Source organism: Anomaloglossus baeobatrachus, chromosome 11, assembly GCF_048569485.1.
Source record: "Anomaloglossus baeobatrachus isolate aAnoBae1 chromosome 11, aAnoBae1.hap1, whole genome shotgun sequence".
Classification (NCBI taxonomy): domain Eukaryota; kingdom Metazoa; phylum Chordata; class Amphibia; order Anura; family Aromobatidae; genus Anomaloglossus; species Anomaloglossus baeobatrachus.
Window position 1 is genome coordinate 63,898,673 of NC_134363.1, and position 13,869 is coordinate 63,912,541.

Genomic DNA, 13,869 nt, shown 5'->3' on the forward strand with positions numbered 1-13,869 from the left:
AGGTCACAGATGTAGGGAGGAGACAGGTTGTGGATGGCTTTCTAGGTCATGGTTAGGTTTTTGAACTGGAGTCGTTGGGCGATGGGAAGCCAGTGAAGGGATTGGCAGAGAGGAGAGGTCGGGGAGTAGCGGGGGGACAGGTGGATTAGCCGAGCAGCATAGTTTAGAATAGATTGTAGGGGTGCGAGACTGTTAGAAGGGAGGCCACAGAGCAGAAGTTGAAATAATCCAGGCGGTAGATAATAAGAGCATGCACTAGGGTTTTTGCAGCTTCCTGGGGAAGGAATCCTAACAGTCCTAGCTTAAGCAAACTCAGACTTTCTTACCATGACTTAAAAAATTTACTGCAACATCATTTTTCAGCTAACATGAGCCCATAGACTTCTATGAGGAGTATGTAATCTGATAATTCAGTGAGCTTTTAGTTGTCTCACAAGATGAAGTTTAGCAATAAAATAAGAGTGGATGGTGAATATAAGAGAAGTGGCTCATAAGTGGAGAAAGATAAATTTTTTCTTTAATAAGATATATTATAGTTTCCTATATTCACTTGCTCTATCGGTTTATGCACTGCATGTTGAAATGACAATTTACAATCATTATGAAGTACATTTATTGTTTATCATGAAGTCAACATTACTGTCCTCATTCACAGAAGCGTACGTTACACAAATATATATATTTTAAAATATCTTACTTTTATCTAGAGATATTGTAGTAACAGGGCCAAACCCTGTGGGGGTACACTAGCAGAGGACACTGCAAAATGCAATATTGGGGAGTCTACAATTAGCAGGCATGTTGGCTTTGACACAATTTTCTTAAAATTCAACCAGATCCGTTTTGTATCACTGTGAGCAGCCTTTATGGTCTAATCATGCTCCTGTGGCCTGCAGTTTCTCCGGACTTGTCCCCATCAAGGAAATCTGGGACGTCGTTGATCGGCAATTACAAATGAGCTGCCAGCAGTAGATTCTGATAATTTGTCCAAGTGCAATCAGCGGCAGACCCTTCTTCAGACAGCCATTAATAACCTCAGTGACAAAAGCAGAGAGGCTGTAAGTCACGGAATTTCTGCTGATCTTTTCCCTTTCATCTTATTTCGGCATTGCTCCCATCCTGCGCTGCCATCACCGTAGCTTCAGACTGGCTAGAAGTCAGAAGTTACATCACTTCACAAGCACTCAATGCAAATCTATTAGCGCCAGAACGAGGCACTCTTAGGCGGGCTTTACACGTTGCGACATCGGTAACGATATATCGTCGGGTCACGTCGTTAGTGACGCACATCCGGCGCCATTACTGACATCGCAGCGTGTAAACCCTAGGAGCGACGATCAGTGAGCGCAAAAACGTCAAAAATTGTTGATCGCTGACATGTCGTTCCTTTTCATAATATCGCTGCTGCTGCCGGTACGATGTTCCTCGTTCCTGCAGCCTCACACATCGCTGTGTGTGAAGCCGCAGGAACGACAAACATCTCCTTACCTGCGTCCACCAGCAATGCGGAAGGAAGGAGGTGAGAGGGATGTTATGTCTCGCTCATTTCCGCCCCTCCGCTTCTATTGGCCGGCCGCTTAGTGACATCGTTGTGACGCTGAACACACCTCCCCCTTGAAGGAGGGATTGTTTGGTGGTCACAGCGACGTCGCCGACCAGGTATGTGCATGTGGAGCTGCCGTAGCGATAATGTTCGCAACGGCAGCAATCACCACATAAGGCATGTGCGATGGGGGCGGGTGCTATCGCGCTTGACATCGCTAGCAATTGCTAGCGATGTCGCAGCGTGTAAAGCCCGCCATAGAATTGCAATGAGTTGTGCCCTTAGGCACACTCCATGAAACACTTGAGCAGCCGGCAGGTCACAAACTGGAGAAGACCGAAAGGAGCGGTGGGGACAACAGATGAAGACGCCAGAAAATGATAAGAGAGGGGGCAAGTGACTTAGATTAAAGCACCACTCTAGTACTAAAATAAAAAAACAACACTTAAGTGGTGCTTTAAAGTATGTATGGTGTGCAACCCTTTAACATATATCCTCATAGGTACCCGTTTATACCTTGTGAGACTGTGACCGGGGTTATCTATGACGGCCGGTATGTCTCGCCCCGGTTGTGCTCACTCCATGATAGAAAGTAAATCCACTCTAGGGTTAATGCTGTTTCCCTACAGGCTGAAGGAAGGGTTAAATGGAAACAGGAACAAGGGCGGGTGTGCCGGGTGTGGGGGAGTGAACAGAACTCCCTGAGTTCTCTGCTGGAGAGGCACATGTATATTGTTGTGGACTTTTGTTTGGACATTAAAACCGTGTGCTGTGAACCTTAATGCCTGGATCCCGTGTCTTCTGCTGCGCAGCCGACCGTGCTACCTCACATATGGTGGAGAATCGGCGGGCATGACAGCCGGTGAGGTGTAGCATCCATCCCTGGTGACCCAGTAGCACATGTCCTGGATTCGAACGGCTATACTACAGCCCAAACCCGGCGACGCCATGGAGGACATACTAAAGCAGCAGCAACAGACTAATGCACAGCTACAAGAGGCTAATGCACAGCAGCAACAGACCAATGCACACCTGCTCCGGGCGTCGGAACGTCAGCAGCAATCCTTGCAAATGCAGGAAAAAAGGCACCAAGAACAGATGGTTCTCCTGGCCAAGTCGATCCGTGCCGGACCGGCAGCAACAACCCCGGGACCGGGTGACGACGGCAGCGTCCGGAAAGCGGTGAGACAAGCGTTGCAAAAGATGACCCCGGGGGATGATGTGGAAGCGTTCCTGGCGGTGTTTGAGCGGGTGGCCGAGCGGGAAAAGCTGCCGACCCCCCAGTGGGCTGAGGTATTGTCGCCCTATTTGACGGGGGAACCCCAAAAAGCGTACCTGGACCTCTGTACCGAGGACGCCATTGACTATGTGACCCTGAAAGCCGAAATACTGGCTCGGTTGGGGGTGAATACCTATGTACGGGCTCAGCGGGTAAATCAGTGGTTCTATGAGGAAGCCAAACCCGTACGCTCCCAGGCCTATGACTTGTTACATCTTGTAAAAAAGTGGTTGCAGCCTGACACTCTGAGCCCGGCGCAAATGGCGGAAAGGGTAGTAGTGGATCGTTTTGTGCGCACTTTACCCGTCACCGTTCAACGGTGGGTAGGACAGGGTGACCCGAGTACCCTGGACCAATTAGTGTCCCTGGTAGAGCGGCATGTGGCTACGCAGGACTTGATACGGGACACTGAGACTTTGCGTACCGCCCGTCGGTCCGGCCCCTCCAAGCCTAGGGCCAAGGACCCACCGCTGACAACGGTGCAGGAGTCCCCTACCGTCCCGTCTGAGGCCGCGGCCGCCATCCGGAAGGTTCTGTACCCTAAACGACAACCCGTCAAGGGGGTTTCCGTCCCCATTAGATGTTGGCGGTGCCAGCGGGTGGGACATATGGAAGCCCAGTGTCCACTCACCACGGAGCCCATGGATTGTGGGGTTACCCGGCGGGGTTCAATGTATGCTCAGGTGGTGTGTACCGCTGACCTGGTCTCCCCAGAGACGGAGCCCCACTTGTGCCAAATACAGGTGAATGGATGTCCGGTTACAGGATTGTTGGATTCCGGAAGCTTAGTGACCCTTGTGCGATCCACCTTGAGGGCTAAAGTAAAGGCCACAGGACGTACCGTGGGGGTGGTTTGCATACATGGGGACCGCCGAGACTATCCCACGGGGATTGTCACCATCACAGCACCTTGCGGTCAGGTGCAACATGAGGTGGGACGTCTTAACACTCTTCCTTATGACGTGATCCTAGGAAGGGATCTGCCCTATTTTTGGACTTTATGGAGGGGACCCCCTAAGTCCCCTCAGATATTGGTCAGTCCGGGACCTGAGCCCCACAATCCTGAATCCGGGATGCCTGCCGTAGGGGTCACCATGATAGGGACAGAGTGTGAACCCGATAGGTCACCCCTAGAGGTATTGGCAGGAGAGGCTGAGATGGTCGAGCCCATCCCGGAGTTGGAGGCGTCCCCGGATACGTTTGGGACAGCCCAACTCCAGGACCCTACGTTAATACATGCCCGGAGTCGGGTGACAGTAGTTGACGGGGTGGCACAGCTGCCCGGTGCCCAGGTAAGGTACCCCCATTTCGCTCTTAAGCAAGATTTACTCTACCGGGTAGATGAAATAAGGGGCGTGGGGGTAGAACAGTTGGTGGTGCCCCAGCCGTATCGCCGGCGGGTCCTCGACTTGGCTCATAAACACCTGATGAGTGGCCACCTAGGGGTCAAGAAAACGCAGGAGCGAATATTGCAAAGGTTCTATTGGCCCGGGGTCTTTGGGGAGGTAAAACGGTTCTGCGAAACCTGCCCGGAGTGTCAGCTTACCGCACCCCTGACCCATTTTCGCAGTCCGTTGGTACCGTTACCCATTATAGAAGTCCCTTTTGAACGGATAGGGATGGATCTGGTGGGGCCCCTCGTAAAGTCCGCTCGAGGGCACCAACATATCCTAGTGATCGTTGACTATGCCACCCGGTATCCTGAGGCGATAGCTCTCAGACATACTGCAGCAAAGCTTATAGCTCGGGAGTTGTTTGCTGTCTTCTGCCGGGTGGGGTTGCCCAAGGAGATCCTTACGGATCAGGGGACCCCATTCATGTCTAAAGTGACCAAAGAGCTATGCCGGCTACTCCAGATAAAGCAGTTGCGTACGTCTGTGTATCATACTCAAACGGACGGTTTAGTCGTGCGTTTCAATAAAACCCTGAAAACCATGCTAAAAAGGGTGATTTCAAAAGACGGGAAAGACTGGGATATGATGCTTCCCTATTTGATGTTTGCCATACGAGAGGTGCCACAGGCATCCACGGGGTTTTCGCCTTTTGAGTTGTTATACGGGCGACATCCCCGGGGATTGTTGGACCTGGCAAAGGAAACATGGGAGCAAGAGCCCACCCCCCATAAAAGTGTGATTGAACACATTTTGGGTATGCAGAACCGCATAAGCGCGGTCATGCCAATTGTGAAGGAGCATTTACAGGAGGCTCAGGCCGCGCAAAGCGGCCGCTACAATAGACAAGCCACCGTGCGGACCTTTAAACCCGGGGATCGGGTGTTGGTATTAATCCCCACGGCGGAGAGTAAATTCCTGGCTCAGTGGCAAGGCCCCTACGAGATAAAGGAAAGAGTAGGGGTGGTTAACTATAAAGTATTGCAGCCCGGTAGGCGGAAACCTGAACAAATATACCAAGTCAACCTATTAAAACCTTGGCAGGAACGGGAAAGCCTGATGGCTGTTTTTTCCCCACCTCCCTCCTCTTCGGGTTGTTCACATCCGGCTCCAGCGACCTCCGGAGAGGACGAACCGGAAGTAAGGATTGGAGAAGCCGTCACCAAGACTCAGAGGCGAGAGGCCAGACGGTTGGTTCAGCAGAACCCCGATGTCTTCTCCGAGCTGCCCGGTAGGACCAGTCTGATACGACATGATATTGTCACCGAGCCCCACCTGAAGGTACGCCTGAAGTCATACCGGGTACCGGAGGCTCGACGACAAGCCATATCGGAGGAAGTAAAGACAATGTTACGCCTGGGGGTCATCGAAAAATCCCGGAGTGAATGGGCTAGTCCGATTGTCCTAATACCAAAACCCGATGGCTCCTTAAGGTTCTGCAATGACTTTAGGAGATTGAACGAAATATCCAAGTTCGATCTCTACCCCATGCCCCGGGTGGATGAGCTGATTGATAGGCTGGGACAGGCGCGATATTTTACCACGCTCGACCTGACCAAGGGGTACTGGCAGGTGCCACTGACGGAGTCCGCCAAGGAGAAAAACGCTTTTGTTACGCCGGAGGGTCTCTTCCACTATGTTGTCTTGCCTTTTGGGTTACATGGCGCTCCGGCCACGTTCCAGAGGTTGATGGACTTAGTGCTGGAACCCCACCAGGCGTATGCATCAGCGTACCTGGATGACATCATTATTTACAGCTCCGATTGGCAGACCCACTTGGAACAGGTACAAGCGGTGGTGGACGCGCTTCGAACAGCCGGATTGACAGCCAATCCCAAGAAATGTGCATTGGGACTCACGGAAGCCCGCTACTTGGGCTACGTGATAGGCCAAGGAGTGATTAAGCCCCAAATTAACAAGGTTGAGGCGATCCAGAAGTGGCCTAGACCCCTGACCACGAAGCAGGTTAGGGCCTTCCTGGGTATCGTGGGGTACTACAGGAGGTTTGTAAAGGATTTTGCGGGACTATCAGCCCCCTTGACGGACCTTCTCAAAGGCAAGAAGTCCGTCATGGTGCGCTGGACTCCGCAGGCCGAGGACTCCTTCCGGGCCCTGAAGGAGGTCCTGTGCGGACAGCCCGTTCTTGTACACCCTGATTTCCGGAAGGAGTTCATAGTACAGACTGACGCCTCAGAGGTCGGCCTGGGGGCAGTGCTGTCTCAGGTGGTTCAGGGGGAGGAACACCCCATCACCTTCTTAAGTAGGAAGCTCACCCCTCCCGAGCGGAATTATAGCGTAGTGGAGAAGGAGTGCCTGGCGATCAAGTGGGCCTTGGAGTCCCTACGCTATTACCTGCTGGGACGGCAGTTTCGCTTGGTGACGGATCACTCTCCACTGGTCTGGATGAGGTCCGCCAAGGAACGGAATGCCCGGGTTACCCGGTGGTTCCTTTCTCTGCAGAACTTCCGGTTTACGGTTGAACATAGGGCCGGTGGGTTGCAGGGCAACGCCGATGCCTTGTCCCGCGGCCCGTGTTTGATGGCGGGAGTTCAACCCCGCACGCTTGAACTGAGGGGGGGGGTATGTGAGACTGTGACCGGGGTTATCTATGACGGCCGGTATGTCTCGCCCCGGTTGTGCTCACTCCATGATAGAAAGTAAATCCACTCTAGAGTTAATGCTGTTTCCCTACAGGCTGAAGGAAGGGTTAAATGGAAACAGGAACAAGGGCAGGTGTGCCGGGTGTGAGGGAGTGAACAGAACTCCCTGAGTTCTCTGCTGGAGAGGCACATGTATATTGTTGTGGACTTTCGTTTGGACATTAAAACCGTGTGCTGTGAACCTTAATGCCTGGATCCCGTGTCTTCTGCTGCGCAGCCGACCGTGCTACCTCACAACCTGTAAAAAAAAATCTTTTTTCAATGTCCCGTTCTGCATACAAATTGTGTAATCTGATCCTATGGGTGTCTCCAGATCAGCCTCAGTGCTGCTTCTGTCCCTTCAAATGCCACCTCAAGTGGATGATGTCTCCTTAAAAAGTCATGGGCATGGTCTCCAAGGTATAAAACTGGGGACACGTTCCCTCGAACATATCCCAAATGTAAAGGCTGGAACTGCTTCAATTTGGTAAGGCGTGTGAGGTTAGGTGGTAATGATGATGCTGTTGTCCACAACTATTTTCCAAGTTTGTGCAGTCGACGCTTTGTGATACGTTTTGAAAAGAACTCGCAGCAGTAAGTTATACCAAACACAGACGAATATTTCAATGCATGTCTCCTCTAAGTGGGAAATTCCCCACTGCTCATGTAATGTTTATAGACCTCAATTCAGTGGGAGATCTGCAGTATACATCTCATAGGAGACACCGAAACAGCAGTGTAGACATCACATAGGAGACGTCAACTGCTCTATATACATCACATAGGAGTAACCAAGAGTGCTTTATAAACATCACATAGAAGAAACTGAGAGTGCTGTATATACTTCACATAGGAGAAACTGAGAGTGCTGTATAGACATCACACAGGAGAAAGAGTGCTGTATAGACATCACATAAGAGAAACCTAGAGTGCTGTATAGACATCACATAGGAAAAACTGAGAGTGCTATATATGTATCACATAAGAGAAACTGAGAGTGCTGTATATGTATCACATAGGAGAAACTGAGAATGCTGTATAGACATCACACAGGAGGAACCGAGAGTGCTGTATATACATCACATAAGAGAAACCTAGAGTGCTGTATAGGTATCACACAAAAGAAACAGAGTGCTGTATATGTATCACATAGGAGAAACCGAGAGTGCTGTATATACTTCACATAGGAGAAACTGAGAGTGCTGTATATTTATCACATAGGAAAAACTGAGAGTGCTGTATAGACAAAACATAGGAGAAACCGAGAGTGCTATATATACACATCACATAGGAAAAACTGAGAGTGCTGTATATGTATCACATTGGAGAAACTGAGAGTGCGGTATGTAAGGTCATGCACTTGGGTAGAGGAAATAACATTTATGATTATGTACTTAATTGTAGAACACTGGGTAAAACAGACACAGAAAAAGACTTGGGTGTATGGGTGGATGGTAAACTTCACTTTAGTGGACAGTGTCAGGCAGCTGCTGCCAGGGCTAATAAAATAATGGGATGTATTAAAAGAGGTATAAGTGTTCATGAAAAAAATATAGTTCTACCTCTGTACAAGTCACTAGTGCGACCGCACTTAGAATACTGTGTACAATTCTGGTCACCGATATATAAGAAGGACATAGCTGAACTGGAGAGGGTGCAGAGAAGAGCCACCAAGATTATTAGAGGAATGGGTGGGCTGCAATACCAAGACAGGTTATTAAACTTGGGGTTATTTAGTTTGGAAAAACGAAGGCTTAGGGGGGATCTAATCACAAGGTATAAATATATGAGGGGACAGTACAGAGACCTTTCCAAAGATCTTTTTACACCTAGGCCTGCGACTGGAACACAGGGGCATCCGCTACGTCTTGAGGAAAGAAGGTTTAATCATAATCACAGACGAGGATTCTTTACTGTACGAGCAGTGAGACTATGGAACTCTCTGCCGCATGATGTTGTAATGAGTGATTCACTACTAACATTTAAGCAGAGCCTGGATGCCTTTCTTGAAAAATTTAATATTACCAGTTATGTATATTAGATTTTATGACAGGGTATTGATCCAGGGAACTAGTCTGATTGCCGGATGTGCAGTCAGGAAGGAAATTTTTCCCCATTGGAACTTGTTTGCCACATTGGGGTTTTTTTTGCCTTCCTCTGGATCAACATGTTAGGCTACGGGTTGAACTAGATGGACTTAGAGTCTCCCTTCAACCTTAAAAACTATGATACTATGATACTATGGTATAGACATCACACAGGAGAAACTGCGAGTGCTGTATATGTATCACATATGAGAAACCTATAGTGCTGTATAGGCATCACACAAAATAAACTGAGAGTGCTGTATATGTATCACATAGGAGAAACCGAGAGTGCTTTATAGACATCACACAGGAGAAACTAAGAGTGCTGTATAGACATCACATAGGATACACTGAGACTGCTATATATATACACATTACACAGGATACACAGACTGCGTATATACAACATATACAGGGCCGTATTTGCCGGGCCGTATTAAATCCGGCGCCTTTTTGGAGGAGGGAGGGAGCGCACAGTCATTTATAGTCACGTCTATAACACGCGAATATAAATGACACTGTGAGCGTGCCGGCACTTACTTCCGGGGTCAGAGGAGCTGTAAATCAGCTCCCCGCCCCGACGTGCTGCCGTGCGCTCACTGTGCAGAGGTCACAGCAGTGTGAGGCAGCGCCGCGCAGAGGAGGACGGGACATGGAGCCGCCGCCGAGGAAGATGTGAGATGATGATCCTGCCACCGCCACCACCACCGCGGAGAACGGGAGGTGCAGCCGCCGGAGATGCCGCCTGGAGCAGGTAAGCGCTTTACAGCCGAAGACAGCGCCGAACAAGCAACCCGGGGGGGGAGGGGGGATGCCGGAGGATGTGGGGGCGCAACATGGAGGATGGGGGGATGGAACATGATATGGGGGCGCAACATGGAGGATGGGGGGATGGAACATGATATGGGGGCGCAACATGGAGGATGGGGGGATGGAACATGATATGGGGGCGCAACATGGAGGATGGGGGGATGGAACATGATATGGGGGCGCAACATGGAGGATGTGGGGATGGAACATGATGTGGGGGCGCAACATGGAGGATGGGGGGGGGTGCAGCATGATGTGGGGGTGCAACATGGAGGATGGGGGGGGGATGCAGCATGATGAGGGGGCGCAACATGGAGGATGTGGGGATGGAACATGATGTGGGGGCGCAACATGAAGGATGGGGGGATGCAGCATGATGTGGGGGTGCAACATGGAGGCTGGGGGGGGATGCCGCATGATATGGGGGCGCAACATGGAGGATGGGGGATGGAACATGATATGGGGGCGCAACATGGAGGATGGGGTGATGGAACATGATATGGGGGCGCAACATGGAGGATGGGGGGATGGAACATGATATGGGGGCGCAACATGGAGGATGGGGGGATGGAACATGATATGGGGGCGCAACATGGAGGATGTGGGGATGGAACATGATGTGGGGGCGCAACATGGAGGATGGGGGGGGATGCAGCATGATGTGGGGGTGCAACATGGAGGCTGGGGGGGATGCCGCATGATATGGGGGCGCAACATGGAGGATGGGGGATGGAACATGATATGGGGGCGCAACATGAAGGATGGGGGGATGGAACATGATATGGGGGCGCAACATGGAGGATGGGGGGATGGAACATGATATGGGGGCGCAACATGGAGGATGGGTGATGGAACATGATATGGGGGCGCAACATGGGGGATGGAACATGATGTGGGGGCGCAGCATGGAGGATGGGGGGAAGCCGCATGATGTGGGGGCGCAACATGGAGGATGTGGGGCGCAACATGGAGGATGGGGGGATGAAGCATGATGTGGGGCGCAACATGGAGGATGTGGGGGCGCAGCATGGAGGATGGGGGGGATGAAGCATGATGTGGGGCGCAACATGGAGGATGGGGGGGATGAAGCATGATGTGGGGGCGCAGCATGGAGGATGGGGGGGATGAAGCATGATGTGGGGGCGCAGCATGGAGGATGGGGGGGATGAAGCATGATGTGGGGGCGCAACATGGAGGATGGGGGGGATGAAGCATGATGTGGGGGCGCAACATGGAGGATGTGGGGGCGCAACATGGAGGATGTGGGGGCGCAACATGGGGATGGAGCATGATGTGGGGGCGCAGCATGGGGGATGGAGCAGAATGGGAAAATGGGGGGGGGAGGGAAAATGAGGGAGGGTGGTGGACAGTATAGCAAATGGGAGTTACAGTATGGAGAATGAGAGGCATGGTATGGAGAATGGGGTAGCATGGGGGGAGGCATGGTATGGAGAATGGGGTAGCACGGGGGGGGGGCATGGTATGGAGAATGGGGTAGCACGGGGGGAGGCATGGTATGGAGAATGGGAAAGCATGGGGGGTACTCTGTATGGAAGGGGAACCATGGTGGGCTTGGTATGGAGGGGGCTTGATATGGAGAAGGGGCAGCATGGGGAGCGCTCAGTTAGGAGCCTGGAAGGGCTCGGTATACATAATGCGAAGCATAAGGCTCATTATAGAGTGGGGACATCATGAGGGGGACAGTGAAGTGGGGGCTGCATGGAGAGGTGGGGACAGTGGAGGTCATAGTTCATAAGTGAGGAAGGTCTGGAGGGTATAATTCAGTGGGGAGGACAGTGGGGATTTCATGTGAGGGGGCAGTGTAGTGGAAATGTTACAGGAGAGAATGTGGAGGCTGTAAACTGTAAGTGACACGGTGTGTGGTCATTCTTTGTGCTGTGAGCTCAGTGATGGGCAATTATTTATTCTTGGGCACAGCCTTGGGCTTACTTCGGGTGGTTACTCTTTAGTGAGAATTATGAGTCTGTCACCAGGTTTTTGCCACCTAATTTGAGAGCAGCATAATGTAGGGGCAGAGATCCTGATTCCAGTGTTGTCACTTACTGGGCTGCTTAGTGTAGTTTTGATAACATCACTGTTTAATCAGCAGTAGTTATCATTACAGGACTACTTGGTGTGCTGCAGGTAGTCCAGCATATTCATGAGCTCTGTATAACTGCGAGATCTGCAGCAGAGAAAACGACAGCAAACAGCTCAGTAAGTGACACATCGCTGGAATCAGGGGCTCTGTCTCTACATTATGCTGCTCTCAGATGGGGGAGCAAAACCTGGTGACAGATTCCCTATACGGGCACCATTGCAGTATGTGCTGCAGCAGACCAAATAAGAGGGGAGTCTTGGGAGAGGCAGGACAATGTGTTGCTAAGAGCGATGACATTTTACTTTTACTCCCAAAATGGCAATTAATCTGCAGACACATTTATACAGGGGACGTCGCTCTGGCATGTACAGTTTTACCTTAATATTATATATATGCAAACTGTTCTGTCCCCCCTGGTGCAGCCGATGTCTTGGTGCAGATGTGCACCGTCCTATTTGCATATTAAAGACAGTCCCTCGTCCTTAGGTGAGTCAGTGCTGTTTAAAATCACTTAGCATTTCTGCACGTGTCCTGACACTGGAGGAGCAGAGTAGCACTCCAAGTGTCCGCGTGGGTGCGCCTGCAGTGTGACTGCAGTGTCCGCGTGGGTGCGCCTGCAGTGTGACTGCAGTGTCCGCGTGGGTGCGCCTGCAATGTGACTGCAGTGTCCGCGTGGGTGCGCCTGCAGTGTGACTGCAGTGTCCGCGTGGGTGCGCCTGCAATGTGACTGCAGTGTCCGCGTGGGTGCGCCTGCAGTGTGACTGCAGTGTCCGCGTGGGTGCGCCTGCAGTGTGACTGCAGTGTCCGCGTGGGTGCGCCTGCAGTGTCCGCGTGGGTGCGCCTGCAGTGTGACTGCAGTGTCCGCGTGGGTGCGCCTGCAGTGTGACTGCAGTGTCCGCGTGGGTGCGCCTGCAGTGTGACTGCAGTGTCCGCGTGGGTGCGCCTGCAGTGTGACTGCAGTGTCCGCGTGGGTGCGCCTGCAGTGTGACTGCAGTGTCCGCGTGGGTGCGCCTGCAATGTGACTGCAGTGTCCGCGTGGGTGCGCCTGCAATGTGACTGCAGTGTCCGCGTGGGTGCGCCTGCAGTGTGACTGCAGTGTCCGCGTGGGTGCGCCTGCAGTGTGACTGCAGTGTCCGCGTGGGTGCGCCTGCAATGTGACTGCAGTGTCCGCGTGGGTGCGCCTGCAGTGTGACTGCAGTGTCCGCGTGGGTGCGCCTGCAGTGTGACTGCAGTGTCCGCGTGGGTGCGCCTGCAGTGTGACTGCAGTGTCCACGTGGGTGCGCCTGCAATGTGACTGCAGTGTCCGCGTGGGTGCGCCTGCAATGTGACTGCAGTGTCCGCGTGGGTGCGCCTGCAATGTGACTGCAGTGTCCGCGTGGGTGCGCCTGCAATGTGACTGCAGTGTCCGCGTGGGTGCGCCTGCAATGTGACTGCAGTGTTCGCGTGGGTGCGCCTGCAATGTGACTGCAGAGTCCGCGTGGGTGCGCCTGCAATGTGACTGCAGTGTCCGCGTGGGTGCGCCTGCAATGTGACTGCAGTGTCCGCGTGGGTGCGCCTGCAATGTGACTGCAGTGTCCGCGTGGGTGCGCCTGCAATGTGACTGCAGTGTCCGCGTGGGTGTGCATGCAATGTGATGCAGGCACGTTCTGACACCTGGTTGCTGCCTGTATTTGACTGCCGATTCAATGAGGAAGGTTGTTGAAGTGAGCAGACAGCAGATCACAGCGCCGTGTCCCCCTCCTCACTGTGCTCCTCCTGTGTTGTGTGCACACCCGCACTGACGCTTGGAGTGTGCCGCTGTGCTCCTCCTGTGTTGGATGCACACATGCACTGACGCTTGGAGTGTGCCGCTGTGCTCCTCCTGTGTTGGATGCACACATGCACTGACGCTTGGAATGTGCCGCTGTGCTCCTTCTGTGTTGTGTGCACACCCGCACTGACGCTTGGAGTGTGCCGCTGTGCTCCTCCTGTGTTGGATGCACACATGCACTGACGCTTGGAGTGTGCCGCTGTGCTCCT